The sequence below is a fragment of the Protopterus annectens genome, chromosome 5.part0 (assembly GCF_019279795.1).
Source record: "Protopterus annectens isolate FY-2018-M chromosome 5.part0, PAN1.0, whole genome shotgun sequence".
In the NCBI taxonomy this organism is placed as follows: domain Eukaryota; kingdom Metazoa; phylum Chordata; order Ceratodontiformes; family Protopteridae; genus Protopterus; species Protopterus annectens.
In genome coordinates this window covers 1,810,022,292-1,810,040,617 of record NC_056735.1, presented here as the reverse complement: position 1 = coordinate 1,810,040,617, position 18,326 = coordinate 1,810,022,292, and the positions used below count along the sequence as shown (strand labels likewise).

Below are 18,326 nucleotides of genomic sequence, written 5' to 3'. Positions count from 1 at the left end.
TACAAAAGAGGTATTACGACCTTCTCCAGGTGGGAATCCCCAGCCCTTCTGCTATCCCTCCATTTATCCTTGCCTTCCTGAATGCCTTTGCTTCCACATCCCTAACTCTCTGCCTCCAGCCCCTATGAAGCCAGACAGATACTATGACATCAGTTTCCTACTTAAGACTCCTGTGGCAGATCCCTCTGTCATCTCTGTAGCCTCAGACAAGGCTTTGAGGTCCCTTCCTTTAACCTCTCTCCTTCCCTCCGACAAAGACAGTAGGCAACTAGAGAGGTTGGGGAAGAAAATTTACACTTTGGCTATTCCAGTCTTCAGGGCTTTGAATTCCCAAACTCATCTGACCAAGTATTCCCTGGAACTTATGTCACAACTATCAAAAATTGTTTTGGACATGCCAGATTCAGAAAAGAAGGCCATGGCCTGTTCCCTAACTGCTGCATCCTCCCAAGTGGCCCATCACTCTATAAAATGCAGCTAAGATGTTGTAGAGGCCACCACCAGGGCTGCAGCTTCTGCCTCATTGCTGAGAATGTTTGCTTGGTTGAGGCTTCAACTCCTCCCTAAGAACATCTAGGCAAAGTTCATGGATGCTCCCCTTGACAATTCTACCTTATTTGGCAAGACCCAATTTCTTCTCATCCTAGACATCAAAGATTCCTGTCTGTATATTCCCATTCATCCAAAGTTCTGTGTGGTCATAGCACTTTCAAGTCTCAACCTTGCCTTTTGGTCTTTCTACAGCCCCAACAGTTTTCACAAAATATTTAGCCCCAGCGGTCACATTTTGCAGACTGGGCATTCACATTTTTCCTTACCTAGACAACCTCCTGTTCTAGGCAAACACTCCAGAGGAACTGCTGAGGAACCTCCACTCAGCCACTGTTATCCTACAACAACTAGGATTCACAATCAAATTCAAAATATAAGCCCTCACCCATCCCAAGATTATGCGTTTCTGGAGTGCAGATGCTAAACAGACAGAATGATAGTGTCTCTTCCACCTCAAAAGGCTCAGGAACTCTGTCAAACCTTTTCAGATATCCTTCCCTGCACCTCTTGTCAGCAAGGCAATTTCTCAGAAGCCTGGGACTGATGGCATGCACCATACCTATAGTGCCTCTGGCAAGATTCCATATAAGGAAGTTTCAGTGGTTCCTGAAGTCAGTGTGGACACAAGAAGCCTACCCTCTGGAATTTCAAATCCCACTCCTACCTTACTTGAAGAAGCTCCTAAAATGGATACAGCAAATGTCCATCAACCCTGGACATCCACACACTGCCCCCCCCCCCCAACTCAAGACCTTGTAAACAGATGCTTCAGACACAGGCTGGAGGGATGCATTGGACCCATATACTGTTCAAGACCAATGGTCTCCCTTTCAGGAAAAGAATCACACAAATGTAAAAGAGATGAAGGCATTGATCCTAGCTATTTAGTCCTTTATCAACCCAGGCTGGCTGAAGATCTACACAGACAACATGACTGTTCTGTGGTATGTTAAAAAGCAAGGGGGACCAAATCCTACCTCCTGTGCAGATTAGCCTTAAAGGTTTGGGAACTAGTCCTCCAACGACAGATTTCTCTGCAGGTGGTCTACATTCCTTCCAATCAGAACTCTGTGGCAGACACACTGAGCAAATCTACAACACAGGCCCATGAATGGATGCCTCACATGGATGTGTTCCTGGACATAAGCACCAGTAGGGTATTCCTCAAATATACTTTTTGCCTCCCCTCTGAACAGACAACTTCTAAAATTTTGTGCCAGGGAACTTCATCCCCTGGCACAGAAAGTGGACACCCTAGCAATATCCTGGAAGGAGAAGTTTCTATATGCATTCCCTCCCCTCCCTTCATTCCGAACGTCCTACAGAAGATTCAGCAGGGGAAAATCTTGCTGGTGACTCCTTACTGACCAAGACAGCATTGGTTCCCCCTTCTCCCGCACCTAGCCAAGGGCAGCCATCACAAGTTACCTCACAAAGTGGACTTAGACAACACAAAGGCTCCCTCACTTGGCAACTCTACAACTGACTCTGAGTTATAAAGGCCCAATACATTTTAGACACCTACTCTCTAAGGATGTGCTTCAAGTCCTGCATAAGGCCAGGAAACCCAATACCAAGAAATCTTACCTCTCCAAATGGAAAAGATTTTCTAATTGGCGCCTCTCTCATAACCTGGACCCACTAACAGTGGATCTCCCTCTGGTTCTTTCATACCTGTGTGAGTTGCTCAAGTCTGGCTTAGTTTATTCATTTGTAAAGCACATCCGTCAGCCATTTCTGCATGTCTGCCTCTTTCATCTCCATTAGCTTCTAGATTTGATGTCAAACAGTTCCTCAAAGGTGTCCTCCACATTAGACGTCCCAGGAGGCCTGTGGCCCCTCCCTGGGACCTTAACTTTGTGCTAGAGAAACTGACCCTTGCACCCTTCGAGAAAGCTTCCTGTAGCTCCTTAAAACACTACACGTGGAAAACTGTCTTGCTGCTAGCAATAACGTCCGTCAGAAGGGTCTCTGAGCTCCAGGCCCTGATGGCTTCTTCCCCTTCTTGATATTCCACAAAGACAGGATTTCCCTTCACACCAACCCCATCTTTATGCCCAAAATAGTTAATGAGTTGTCCTTAAGCCAGGCTATTCACTTACGGACCCTTTTCTCTTCTACCCGAAACAATAGTGAAAAGATTTTGCACACACTTTATGTGCATAGTCAACTCAAATTTTACCTTCACAAAACAAGATCTATAAGGAAATCTGTCTGTTTGTCTCTTTCCACCCCAGGGCTCTGGGACTGCCTATATTCAAAAGAGACCATTTCTAACTGGATTTCCAAAACTATTATTTTCTGCTATGCCTACTATGGAAAAATTCCGCCCTGTTCAGTCAAAGCTCACTACCTGAGCAGTGGCCTCCTCTGGTGCCTTTCTCAAAGCACTAGACACCAGCGGGTAGATATTAGATCACCAAACGCTTAGATAAGCGAATGGTGATTAATCGACCCCATATAAGCGAAAGCTTACAAAACAGAACTATCAGAACAGCAATTTTTTTCCAAGGGGGAAAAAAAAATCACTGTTCCAACATTAAAAAAAAAAAAAAAAAAGGCGGCGGCACATTAAAACATGAGAACATATGCCCCCTCCACACCCCCTACTTATATATACAAACTCAGAGACCGCACTACAGTGCCTAAAACGTCAAAGTACCGAAGCGGCCAAACAAATTCTTTCCCAGGGAAAGAATTTGCTTAAATGCCACTTCGATACTTTGCAGTTTCAGTTTTCTCAATTCAACCAAAACGCATTTGAAAACATGCGTCTACAATCTGCTGATAGGAACCCAACACCAGCTATCTGGACCTCTGTCCACACCTTTTCCAAACATTACAAGCTGGATTCCATTTTTAGATCTAGGGCTGGGTTTGCCAGGGCCATTTTTCCTGCCTTCCTGGAAAATTCTTCATCTAACGCCACCACCTTCTTTGCTTTGGTGCTCTCCCTCATTTAAACAATACTGCAACAGATGAATAGAAAGACATATAATAGTTGTGTAAGAACTTACCATAACGATACATGTCCTCTTCTTCTCTGTTGCAGTACTCTGTCCCACCCTCCTTCTCCACTTCCAATAGTTCTTGGATATACTGACTCTGTTCCTTGGACTGTTTTTCTGCCTGGGGCTTCAGTTTTGAGAATGGTGTGCAAGTAAGTCGCTTTTATGAACTACAACTGATAACTAGATATGCGAGATGTACAACTCACCTTACAGTAGTAAAAGACTTTGGTATACTGGCCAACGTCAGGCAAGCAACTCCCTCATGTAAAGAATGCTGCAACAGAGAAGAGAAGGACATCTATAGTTGTGGTAAGTTCTTGCACAACTATTCTTTCTCAACCTATGTAAAAGAGTTACCACAACAGGTCACTCAAAAATTTTCTGATGACTGGATGGATGAAAAAAAAATACTTCCTCAAAGCTTATCAAGCCATGTATTGCTCATATTCTGAACATTAACACTATTATGTGGTGGCAAAGGGCGGCAATAATTTTTAAGTCTGTCTACTTAAAGCTGTATATAGCCAAGCATCTTAGGTTTCTTGTGGTCACCTGCCTGGTAGTGTTCCTATGTTAACAGTCTTGCTTTGCATTAACAGTACTCTTTCTCACAATGTTTTTTTTTTCCGCTGCCTGGATTAACTCTTCACTTGCTTAATGGAGAATGGATTTCTACTTACCCAGTGGGCTATGGCCATCTCAGACCAGTTGTGATAAGTCTGCACTCTCACTCTCTATTTTTTAAACACCTTTATTGAATTATAACTTGTGACAGGCAAATTTCTTCAGTAAAGTTGTGAAGCACTGTACTCAACTTGAGAACCATTGCCGGAAATAAGTATATTCAAAATAATGTCTCAAAAAATTTGTTTTATGAAACAAAGACTGAACATGATAAAGTCTCTCATTTTAATCACTTCTATGTAGACTTTTTGCTCAAGTATCCACATCAGATAATGACAGTCCATCAGTAGCAGGTTTGCTCCATGACCTATATGGATTCTCATGTGAAATCACTTCTTTCACACTACTTTTGTGACACCAACTGCCAATGTTTTTTTTTTCTCACCATCATCTCAATTTGACAAGGTTGGACAAAGCATAATGCCTTGTGCCCTTTCTTTGTAACTAACAAATCCTAAAATCTGCCTAATGGAGTCTCTACAATTTGGTTTTTACTGCTTTGTTGAACAACAGACCTTGTAAATAACCAATTCCATCAAAATAAGATACAGCTTAGCAAGCTCCTGCCTGGTGCCCTGCAGAGTTCTACAGCAGCAGAGAGACTTTGGAGTAATTAAGTGTGATTTTTCTGCATTTTGCTGCTGCCTTTATCTAATTCCGTCTAAAAAGCTGATTTTTTTTTTAGAGTTTCTGTGATTTAAAAAGCTTGTTTCAGCTACATATTGTACTTAATTTTTTTACTGCCTGCACTTCAACAAAGTCGGTTTTGTGTTTAAATTACCTGTTTAACTGTTGTAGGCTACACATTAAAGTGTGATAGCCATTTACGTGCATTTAAAGTGTTTTTGATTGTATCCGCTTTATTTTCTGAAAAAAAAAAAAAAAAACAATTATATAATTTTACACACACACACACACACACACACACTTTTTTTCCCGCCTTTCTAAGCTAGTATCGTCCAGTTTTCAGGTTAGTACTGAATTCAGGGCTGTGTTACAAGTTTCTGTGTTTGCCCCTACCTTACTTGGACAGAAGGAAGTTTCTCTGTTCACCTGTGAGAGGGGGGAGCTTTGAGCTGCCTATCCGTCCCTGTAGGAGTGTTTTTTTTCCCAGAAATTAATAGTTTATTGGCCATTTTGGGCTAATTTCTCTTTCATTTCCCTGCTATAAAACCAGCATTTGCGCGGTTTTGCGCACCGGGTAGCGCTGGTTAGCTAGGGTACAACTATTACCGGCTCCACAAAGTAAACGTTCAACTTAAGCACGCAAACCATTCACTTCTCAGCCCGGCACTTGCTCAATACTCATAGCAAGCACTAATAAACCTTAGCACTAGACCCTCTTATACTGTAGAGAAGGACAAGGTTCTCTATTCAACCTTACCAGCCAATCAGTAAAACTGTTCACTGTACTTATCCAGGCATGTCCAAAGGGCAGTTTCAGGTGTACTCTCTGGTCCAACTGGTGAATCTGGGCATTTGACGCAGTGTTACAACTGCCTCATGCACACAGACAACCCTCTCCTCCCATCACCAAACACTAATACATGCGAGAGATGCAATTATACAGTCAAACTGGAGGCTAAGCTCTCTCAACCCAAGACTGGACCAGACAGTCAAGAGGAGAAGGGAACTACTTGCATCACACCACCAGTCTCACATAGACCTATGAAACCAGCACAGGCAAAAATACACTAATACACGAAAACATACTCGGAGGCTCTAATTAAAAATCTGTAAAAACAAGAGAGACCCCCAAAGCAGACACCCAAGCAACCTTCACCCCCTCAACACAAACCATGAAAATACATACTTCACAAAACCAATGTGCCACATAATCACAGCCCTTAAGGCAAAATAACATACCCAACATACTAGTAATAGGTGACTCTATAGTCACATCCCACTAACTAGGCTGAACAAGATGGTGGTTACTGTTAACTGCCTGTTGGGTGCCAGGATCTGCCACATAACACAAGCACTCAGGTCACTCCAGAACAAGTACAAATATGACTCTGTCATTGTCCATGCTGGTGTGAATGACCTGAGCCATACCTCCCTGGACTACATGAAAAGAGACATGGAAGAGCTCTCTGATCACGTAGCCCAGGCCGGTATGACCCTGACCTTGAGTAGCATCCTGCCCTCATCAAGAATGATAGCACTGTATAAAGAAAAAAATATTATTTTCAACAATTGGCTAAGCTTCTGGTGTCATTCAAAGGGGATCCAGTGTCGGTCAGCCTGGGATGACATGCTCGACAAGCCACTTTGCTTCGCTAGACATGGCTTGCACCGGTCATCCTTAGGCTTTCAAATCCTGGCCAAGGCTCTTTCCACCCCCATATTGCCTTTTTTAGGTAAGGCTCAAAAGACAAACCACCACCGTAAATAGCACAAGTAACAAAAAACTGAGGGTAATGCTGCTCAGTGCCAGAAGTCTAAACCTCAAAATGCACGCACTCGAGGCACTCCTCAGTATGGAGAAAAATCGATATATGTGCAGTAACAGAAACTTGGTTTAAGGCTTCAGAGAGCACCTCAGCACTACCAGGCAACAACTCATATGTACATTTCAGCCACAAAACCCAGACAGAAATACAAAAGGCAAGGGGGTGTATCCATATTCATCAAGGATACCCAAACCTCCAGGTTAGTGGCACAGCACGATACTTCAGAGATCATCCACGTGCAACTAACAACGGTCAAAACTGCAATCCAAATTGTAGCTTGCTACAGATCACCCACCATGTCCCTGGACCCCCATTCCGCATTTCTGGAAACAGTGGGAAACATAAAAGTCCTACCAAACACCCTGATATTAGGTGATTTCAATTACCAAAACATTAACTGGGAGAACTACTCAAGTACTAACTCCCTTGCCCAACATTTCCTAGAATTTATAAACTCAAACGCCCTGGATCAGAGGTGACAAAATATTGGACCTGCTCATCACCAACATGGGTGACCGGTGTTCCACACTGGAGGTCAACCCCTCGTTGGTTAGATCCGACCATAAACTAATCACTCTGGATATCCACACTCCACCCCCACCCCCGGTCAAAGAAACCACTGTGAAAAACATTTCAAAAGCAAACTTCATGTTACTTAAGACAGCGGTGGAAAGTTTTAAAGCCCCCATGCTAAAGGATAACGCTGGTCAAGCTGCAAAATCCTTTACTAATGCACTCTACAGGCACCTACAAGAAAGCATGGATCGTGCTATCCCAAGCAAAACCAAGACTCACTCCTTCAAGAAAAGGAAACCAGTCTGGTGGACCCCTGCCATAAACAAGCTATACAATAGAAGGAAGAAACTAGTACAGAAAAAAAGAGCAAAATCCCAAGAAGGTAAGACATCCCAGATCGGTATCAGCAAGAAACTATGATCCCTCATAAAATCATCCAAGGCTACCTTCGAAAGAAAAATTGCCAAGGACTCCAAATAACCACAAGGCATTCTTTAGCTATGTCAAGAATCTGAGTGGCAATTCTCAGATCTGCTCGGAGAATGGCACAAAATATACTGAACCGACCGATCTCGCCAACATCCTGGCAGACAGGTTCAGTGCAAACTTCACCCCCCTTCTCACCCCCAAAAGAGCCCATAACCATACCAGAAGAATGTAGTGCTCCTGAAATCACAGACACTCAGGTTAAAACAGCCCTTTCCAAAGCCAAAAACACAGCATCAATGGGACCGGACTGTGTCCCAGGCTGCGTCTTACATGGGCTCAAAGATGAATTAACCCCTTACCTAAACACACTGTTCAAACTCAGCCTCTCCACAGGCTACGTGCCCATAGAGTGGTGCATAGCAATGGTTATTCCGCTCCACAAAGGTGGAGCCACAACAGACCCCGGGACCTATCGTCCTATAAGCCTGACTAGCTTGATCTGCAAGGCTATGGAGCGCATCATCATGGATCTCATTAACAGAGACATTGTGAACCTCCAAACACTGGACCCTTCCCAGTTCAGCTTTGTTAAGGGCAGATCATGCCTCCTAAACCTGGTGGACTTCTTTGAGACAGTTACCAAAGCTATAGACGAGGGAATGGTGGTCCACACAGCCTACCTAGACCTCGCAAAGGCCTTCAACACCACTCCCCATTCTGGTATTATAGACAAGTTCACCAGCCTGAACATAAACCCCTTTGTCACGAGAGGGGTTGCCAACTGGCTCACGGACAGAACCCAAATCGTAAGCTAGGTCTGACTCTAAACTGGTTACAAGTGGCGTTCCCCAGGGCTCAGTCCTAGGACCCCTCCTGTTCGGCATATACTTCTCAGGAGGTACAGGCAAGCACAGGAGGTCTATGACTCACCAAGTTCGCAGACAACTGCAAACTAGGGGCTATAATTAACTCTCTGACTGACACAGACATCCTCCAAAATGGTCTCACTGAGACAGATACCTTGGTGTCAAAATCATGGCCCAAAGCTAAACACCAAAAAGTGCATAGTCATCCCCTTTGGAAAAAACAAAGTACCCACAAATTACCACATAGGTGGTAGCCCCCTAAATACGGAAGACGTAATTAGGGATCTGGGGACCCAAGTAGATAGTGATCTCTCCTTTGATAATCACATTGCCAAAGTGGTTAGAAAATCCTTCTATGTGGCCCACCTAATCACAAAAGGGTTTGCATCCAGATCAAGAGAGGTCATTGTGCCCCTCTACGCATCACTCATCAGACCCATCATAGAGAACAATGCCCCATTTGGGATGTACCTTACAAGACACCTGCAACAGCTGAAAGACCAAGTACCTCACCAAGAGGATCACTGGCCTCAAACAGATGCCCTGTGCAACTTGACTGAAGAAACTCCAGCTGTACTCGGTTGCATACCGCCTACTCAGAGGTGATCTATGCCTGACATACAAGGCCATGTCTAACCCAGATTTGATGGATATGCTCCACCTAATGAAAACTATATCCCCTCGAGCCACACGCTCTAGGGATGTAAACCTCACCCAACAATAAACAGGATGAACTGGAGGGCTCCCCAAATTCTTACAGCTCTTCTTCAGACACTAATAAGTAGAAGTTGGTACACATCACTTTTAAGTCACAGTTCAACAATTGCTCATTTTCTTTTGAGATAAGGCATCATGACATACAAAGGATGCTGTATTTTGCATACTGCTAGAAAGCTAAGCAGGGCTTAAGTACAGACTTTAAAAAAATTCTGCATAGCATATAATCTGCTTTAACACAGACCCATCTACCCTATATATGTACACACACACACATTTTATATATATATATATATATATATATATATATATACATACATACACACACACACACACACACGTACAAATTCTCAAACAAAAAACATCTTAAAATGCTTTCCATATATTTTAACACCTTTACACAATTATCACTTAATACACAGGCAAGCAAACATTTACATAAATGAAAACAAACCAGTTTAATATGTACACAGTTACATTTGACATCACACATTTTACTTTATACAACTAGCATCAATCCATCACTACATAAATTGCTCAATTTCTGCCTTCCCTTCAACCTCACTCCTCCTCCAAAATATTATTTTGCAAGTACTGTTCCCACCATTTCCATTTTTTCTATGTAATCTGCTCCTGCACCTTTTCTAAAGATCCCACTTCCAGTTCTTTTATCTCTGTTACAATATTTACTACAAAAAATACAGTTGGTTTAGACCTTCAGTTCCATTTTCTAGTAAATGTTTTTTTGATGGCCATCAAAATTAAGCTTAACAAAGCCTTAATATACCTAGACAATTGGCATCCTGTATACCGGCTCCAAACATATTTCCTTAGTTACACCCATTTGCTTACCCAATATTTCCTGACAGAAAACTCTATTGGGATTTTTTTTAAAGTCTGCCAACTGATTAAACTCCCAAAACATATTTCCTCAGTTACCACTATTTCCCAATCACGCCTCCAACATTTCCCATCTAGCTGAAGAAAAAATCTTTGGTGTCTGCGTGGGGTATAAAAATACATATGCAAACACTTCCAAGCAAAAATCCTAAATCTTCTAGACTTTGTTGCATGGGATTTCTTTAGATGTAGCATATCTAGCAGCTCTGGGTCAGACATGGCTTTGTAGGCCAAGCAGAGATCACCTCTAAGTAGGCGATAAGAGAGAGTATAGCTGGAGTTTTTTTTTTTTAGTCTGTCCATATAGGGCATGTATCTAAGGCCTAAGATCCTCTTAGTGAAGTATTTTTGTGGCTTTTCCAGTTGTTGTAGGTGTCTAGTGAGGTACATACCAAATGAGGTGTTATATTCTATAACAGGTCTAATGAGGGACAAGTAGAGAGGGATTATGACCTCTTTCTTCTTGGATGAGAAACCTTTTGTAATGATATGTGCCACATAGAAGGACTTTGACTACAGTGGCAATGTGGTTATCAAAAGGAGAGGTTGCAGTGACCCCATGTCTCTCATCACACCTTCAGTATTTAGTGGACTACCGCCTATGTGGAAGTTCATGGGCACCGAATTTTTCCCAAAGGGAATAACAATGCACTTTTTGGCATTGAGCTTAAGGCCATGATTCTGACTCCAGTCATTGGTGTCAGTGAGGCCTTTTTGTAGAATGTCTACATCAGTTGGAGAATCAATAATAGCTCCCAGTTTCCAATCTGCGAACGTGGTCAGCCAGAGTCCCTTTGCGTTGGCTTGAACTTCAGAGAAGTAGATGGCACACAGGAGAGGACCTAGGACCGATTCCTAGGACTCTCCACTACTTTCACAGTGTGAGTTCTATCAGTGAGCCAGTTGGTAAACCATATTATGACATAGGAGTTTATGCCTAGTTTAGTGAGTTTGAGTGAGGGATGGTATCAGAGACCTTGGCAAGATCGAGGTAGGCTGTGTGAACTACCTTGCCCTTATCCACAGCTCTGGTGACAGACTCGAAAAAGTCTATCAGGTTGAGCCGGCATGATCTACCTTTCACAAACCCAAACTGCATGAGGTCCAGAGTTTGGAGATTCCCTATGTCCTTATTTATAAGGCCCATGATGATGCACTCCATAGTCTTGCACATCAGACTTGTCAAGCTAATGGGGTGGTAGTTCCCAGGGTCTGTAGTAGCTCCCCCTTTGTGGAGTGGGATTACCATAGCAGTGCACCATTCGGTAGGAACAAAGCCTGAAATGAGCCGGTGATTGAACAGGGTTACTCAAGTGTGGTGCCAGTTCACTTTGTATTCAAGGGGTGTAGGCTCAGACATTGAATTGGACTGGTTGATTTTATTTATTTAATTCACAGGAAGTGATGTGTTTTTTGATCTGATGAAAGGTTACACCTGAAAACACTCATCTCTTTTTATAGTTGACTTTATACGAGTTATACATCATTGTTGAAATAAATCATTGTGTTTTATGTTTTCCAGTGTAGTTTTCTGGCTAGTGCTAGTATACTGCTTCTCCATGCCAGGACTTTGGTGATACTCGGAGTGTTTGTTTGGGCAATTTTAAAGGTGGTAAGAAGCTCTGTATGTTCTAGTTGCTGGGGTAGTTCTAACCATTTAGTGCTGTACAGTGGTGGGTTCTGAAAGGAGCATTTGCTACAAATTTAGCAATCTTGTTACAGCATTGTTCAAGTTTTGATTTTTGTGATGCCTGAAGGTTAGTAAGGCTGGGGTGCCTTAAAAAAAGTGTTGGGGGAAGATAAGTAGTGACAAGAGTAATTTTTGTTGTGTTGGTGAGAAAGTAACAACAAGGGATGCTTTAAAAAAACAAAACTACTACATGTTACATACCAACATAGTTAAATAACCAGTATTTACATAAGTGTAACAGTACCCAGCTTAAAATGTAGTCTTGATGCATTTTTAACGAATATATAAACTGCTTTTCAGCTAGGCAACATGTGCAGCAAACATGGAATCCCCACATCTAATGGCAGTGTCTTTAATTAAATAGTGAAGCAAAAGCTTCCGGCAGAACTCAACACAACTTTGTCTATGCAACAAGATGTGGGACTCTCGACCTGCTGAGTTCCACTAATGCTTCAGAGTGGCAGAAGCATGTTGATAACATGTAAAAAAGATAAAAACTGTACTTTACTATAAAGCTATACAGGCTTTTGAATGCTGGTGGGTAGTACATTTGTGAAGATTTTATAGGAGTAAATACACTATGCAGCAAGAATATATGTGCTATTACTACATGAGCAATTACACAGCAAGTCCACTAAGTAAATCAGACGGGTAGCATCAAGATTAAGATACATGTAAAACTAAATTACTTGTATGTATACTTACCTGAGTTGGGCACTGATCATAAATGACCAATTTCAGGCCCAACTTGGATTGCACAAATACATTATATAGCTTATAAGAAAAGACACATATACAAGTTGGTGATGACAACAGAAGATCAACATTAACATATTACTAAGCATACACATTTTCAATGTTATTTTTACAAAAACTGTTACAAATACAAATAATTTTGTTTACAAGCTGATAGCATGTTTCATTAAAAAAACAAATGAACTATAATAGAATCTCAAGAGAACAAGATGACATACAGTCAGGATGAATATGCATATACAAAACATAAATTGTGACCATACCGAGTACAGCAACAAGCATGACAGTAAGATGGACGTGACATTAGGAGCAAAGTTGGGTAATCTGTAATGGGGTACTTGCACTGGCTATGCTTAAGTAAGTACAAGATGAAGCTCAGCATGTGATGGGAAAGATCATTTGCAAGACCAAAAAGCTCAGCATACAAGAGAAATGGGCGATATTTTATACCGGTACTCAACTTTCTTGGGTAGTGCAAGGAGTACTGATTAACAGGGTTTGACTCTGTACTGACAGTTGCGATGGCGGTAGCCGGTGATCTTACATACCTGTATTACCTTTAAGGTTAGAGGAGTATACGAAGACAGTACTTGACTGATCTTTTAAAGGACTGCAGCATGTGGACTGATTAACTGTGGACACATACTTGGGCCAAAGTAAATGTTTTCCTAAAAGGATTCTCAGTTCTAGTGTCCCTCACATCTGTTTTTTAAAAGAACAACACAATTCTATTATTAAATGCTCAACTTCTCTGTCCTTTCTCTCCCTATTTATCGTCCCTGCTATGAATAAACAATACAGTATTTAAAATATTTTAAATCAACTGTTTCTCTCCACTAGAACAGTACCTTACTGCACTGTGGTGGTTTCACTTTCAAATAAAAACTTATCTCTTGCTGGAAAAGCTTGCTAGAGTCTCCCATTCACTGATCTTATCAAGGCCACTGAATACAGGTAGTTTTCTGACCAATTCTCTCCCCAAACTGACATCATGACCATCCTAAAAATCCACCCATAGTGTGATGTCACAGCTCCCTGGTCCTTCCCCACCCATACAGGAAGTAAAGGCTAGAACAAGGAAAAAGTGCATGTGCCAAGTCTCCTGCTGTGAGCTATCACAGCAGGTAACAGCTCAAATTACCCTCAACACTGACAGCTAGGGAAGTTAGATGTGAAGGGGGATGGGAGGAGTCGTCAAAGTAGTACAATTCAGGCTTCACACAAGACTGCAGTTTAACCATTCTAAAAAGCACTTTGAAAGTCTGTTCTGTGGCATTTGCACTGTTTGTGTTTTAAGTAGTCATTGAATGGCATGAAGTGTTACTTAAAACTGACTGAAAGACAGCAGTGTATGCATGTAAAATCAATGCAGTGACAGGAGCTTTAGAAAGAAAGAGGCCTGAGTGACGTAATTTTTTTTTTTTTTTTTTACAGACAATCACTGCACTTTGGGACACCTAGAGGCAGCCTGAACAATCAGAATTACTTCAAGATGCCAGACCCCATGTGGTCAGACTCAAAGTACATTTAAAAACATGTAAATAGTCCCAAAGTGGTGTTAAAATGTAGAGAACACCAAACCATGATGAAATAAACATGTTTTTTGAGTCTGTGGATGCGGTTCTGACAAACTGGTGGAGAATTGCATAATAATGCCAGAAGTGTTTCATGACTACTATTATTATTATTATTATTACTATTCAGAAAATGCAAAGTGAAGCAAAATATCTTGTTCTATTAATGTTTGCATTAACAGGACATGAAACTGCAGATTTTTACTGGCATACAGAAATTGTTTTTATAGCTCACTCATCTCGGACTCTGAGCTTTTCAGCGGGTCAATAAAATCTTGGGATTGGTCCTGGCGTGGCTTGGTGTTCTGTTGGATTTCAGGACATGAAACTTGTAAATATAAAAGCACTTTTTTTACATACTTTTATAACTACAAGTGCAGTAGCAACTACAGCCTGTAAGTGGGTGGGAAACTTCACTGCACTGTATCAGACATAAATTGATAGCAGGGGTGATACTTCATAGTACAATCTGCCCATGCACAAGGTGAGTCACAATATAATACATCTCCATGATAACTGATGGGCTTATGCCTAAACAAGTCAAATGTGCCAGCATCACTTACTCACAGAAAAAAAAGATTACACGTTCCAGGATGCAAGGGCAGAAATTGAGTAGTCACTCTTATAGTGACATCTCATTGCACTCCAGCATCGTAAATTCACCTTACTATCTTAAGAAGTTTAAATTATACTGACTTCTTAGGATCACTACTTACACAAAAACAGTAGTACCTTAATATTTTATCCTATTTTTCAAAACAACCAAAGCTTTAAGGTAACAATATAACTAGACAATTTTATTAACATACTCTATAACCTAAACATACTAAAAATAAAGAATACAAAACATTTTAAATGTATGCAGTTAAAATTCTAGGGAAAAAATAAAGCCATCTGCAATTAGGAGGGTTTTAAGAACATTCCAACCATATTTGTAAGGCAGCAAAATTCCACAGGAGTAGAGACGGTTAAGAAAACACTGGAATAAAAAAGACAGACATCCCATACTACAGAGCTAAAGCTGACTGACAGAACACCAAAAGCTACTTGCAGGAGGGACCCATATCAGGCAAAGCTGAATATACAGAAAAACCCCGTACAAATGACCTAGCAACCAGTGCAGACAATACACAGTAGTAATAAATAAGAGGATGAGGAGCCATGGAATAACTTTTCTAACATCCTGAAGGTGTTAAAGGTCAAAAGCACCCATCTCAAAGTTAAGATCACTGCCGTAATCCAAGTGCGATGAAACCAAAACACATTAATTTAGGTGATACTCTTAAAAATGATAAAAAAAAAAGTTTTACAATAGCAGCAGCTGACTGTCAAAGATTATACCAAAACTACACACTCAAACACACAGTGTTTCCTTCATAAAACACAGAGAAAGTCAGATGAGGAGACACAAAATACTTCGGTATCCCACAAATGTTCACAGTCCTGGTTTTGCTAATGACAACTCTTCAAAGTGTTATCAATCTTTCATCAGTACCTACACCAAAAAACTGTACAAAAATAAAAAAAAATCCAACATTAAAGTGAAAGGATTGACTGAAAACATAACGTACACATAACGAAAAATGAAAAGGCGAAAAAGTAAGACAAAACAAAACACAAAAATAAAAAGTAAACCAGTACGATAAAACAAAGATGACCTTAATAAATCACAAGTGAGACAAGCAGTGAAATGGATGGTAAAGAGCCAAGGTGGTATAACATTTATGAAAAACCTTAACTACACTAAAAAATCCCTTCTGTGACAACACAGGCTAAACACCATCAATAATAATGGACAGTTTACACGATTACCTAATTAAGGTCCGCGATAAAATATTCCAAAAACAAAAGTATGCCTTTATCAACAGCATTTATTCATAACACAACTTTTAAAACGATACACATCATAAACATAGTTCATATGGTTTTGGTACACAAATAATGTGCATTTTTATTGCATTTTACAATGGTATTTGTACATTAACTGCATTTTGTCTACCACAGCTGCTGTACTTAACTAATGGCTCCAGGTCATACTGGCTGAAAATAGTTCATGGACAAGTGCACTCATCCAGTTAACAACTGAAAATAAACAATTAACTGACAATCTGAGTAATTATCCTATTAGTGCAGTTGTTATATTCTAAATAACACAAGTATGAATTTGCAGGTTAACAGTCCACAGTTAAAATACAATATTACAAATATGATCCATATGGTTTTACTGTGTAGACCCTGTCTGGATACTGTCTGGGTGAGTGCATTTGAAAATAAAGAAAAACTAATTTTCTAAAAAAGCAGAATTCTTGTGAAAATACGGTACCCATCAAAGGTGATCTGGACAACTGTATGTGACTACCAATGACACACATCGAAGCTAAACGGCAGTAGTATGAAACACCAGTGGCCGCACATGAATTTAGAATGGGTGAAATACCCTTAATCCAAAGAAAATAAGAATACAAGACGGCCAAAAGGAAACTGCGACACATTCGAGCAGTTTATTTTTAACAAAAAGATGTCAACAAAACTACATATTTGGTCAATAACATGCAATTAATCTTCAAATAGCCTAGCTGCAGTAGTAGTCTACAAAGATTAGCAACATTGTAGAAGCTACCAAAAGTCAAAATAAATAAAATCTCTGTTTATGCTGCTTTGTAAAAACATATAAACAACATTCGCATATGGGAACAGAATCTGAACACTTTCAGCGAGAAGTGCGGAGGTAGACTAAAAACAATGTAAAGTTTCCGGACAACATACTACGTTAGTACTACCACCAGGAAGAACTAACGTAGACATTCACTTTATTAGAAACAAAGTATCTAACACTGCCACGGCAACGTAGCTACCTATATCGCACAGATAATCAATGATTCTGTTCCCTTGCAACAAGACTAGTATTTTATTACAGTGATTGAAAAACATGTGCAAACTGTAACACAGAATGAGTATTACTTTCGCAAACCAACCAATATCACTAAAAATGTGTGTACTTACTACTCCAAATCCCTTTAAATTAATAGCACTCTCAACTCCCTTTCAGTTACAACTAACCGAAAATCAATTTCCTGTTTTCATCGGAAGTGTGTTCTACAATAAAAAAAACTGGGGCGGGATTCTGAAGAGTACGGAAGGTGATGGTAGTAGGACGTATTCAGGAATTACTATTTAAAATTCTTTTATTACGGAAATGCTTTAATGTGAGATACCTTAAAAGACATGTTTCGAGGGTATCAGAAAAAAAAAAAACACTGCAGTAGCATCAGTAAAGTAGAATGAGATTATCTTAAACATAGACCGACTGTACACCAGCTATATGTGAAAGAAGTTTACTTTGCCCAGCGCTTGCTGTGCCCGTACATCTACTGCAACTAAGTTACTTTAACAACATAAAAGTATAGTTCTCAACCATTCAGAGACAAAGTCAGAAATAATCGTGGAGGCGTTTAAAATATTAGTACTATTAACCTGAGAAATTAACAGAATAAGCGAACGTTAATTAATATACATTTCATGAAATAAAAGTCTATAACTGTAATTATTGGCATAATACATAAAGTATAATTCGCCACCTTTTCTCCAAAAGTCACTACCTTTAGGAGGTATTAAGAGGTACAGAGCTGAAATTTGAGCCAAAGTGAGGGACAGTTCAGACGTATGAAAATTGACAGCAAGCAGGTGGGCGAGGCCAGTGTGATTGGCAGCTGTCAAATAACTGACAGCCTTGCCCTTAGGAACTGGGGACTCTTTCTACAGACCATTTTCAGCCACGATCCACTATTTCTATTTATTTATAGTTCCAAGTGCAATCAATATTATTTGTATTAGCTACGGTTAAGGTAGGCATTCAGCCAGTAGAAAGATGTGAATATAGCCTGAGCAGGAAGGAAGGACTAATCGTCGTCAAGAAAGCAAGATTATTTGGTGCCCTAACAGTTGTTCTTTGTGTTCTTTTAGTTTGTTTCTAAAGTACAGTTGTGTAAAAACTTACTACAATGGTAGATCTTTTCTTCGCTGTTGCAGTATTCATTACATTAGGGATCCCCTGCCATGTGTGGCCCAACGTCCGGCCAGTATACCAAAGCCTTTAGATTATTGTAAGGTATGCCGTAAGTCACACATATGCTCCTTATGTAACGTAGGGCATAAAGGTGACTTGTGGACATACCCTC

General features: G+C 40.5%; 1 protein-coding gene across 3 annotated transcripts in view; it reads right to left on the bottom strand.

Annotated features, from left to right (window-relative positions):
• Positions 1–17,248, bottom strand: part of SENP7 (SUMO specific peptidase 7) — a 2,310,641-nt gene extending 2,293,393 nt beyond the window's left edge. For all 3 annotated transcript variants that reach the window (XM_044071599.1, XM_044071598.1, XM_044071600.1), the window contains exon 1: positions 17,152–17,248. The gene's annotated coding sequence lies outside the window, so the exon portion shown is untranslated. The remainder of the gene's footprint in view (positions 1–17,151) is intronic.
• Between the last annotated feature and the right edge of the window lie 1,078 nt (positions 17,249–18,326).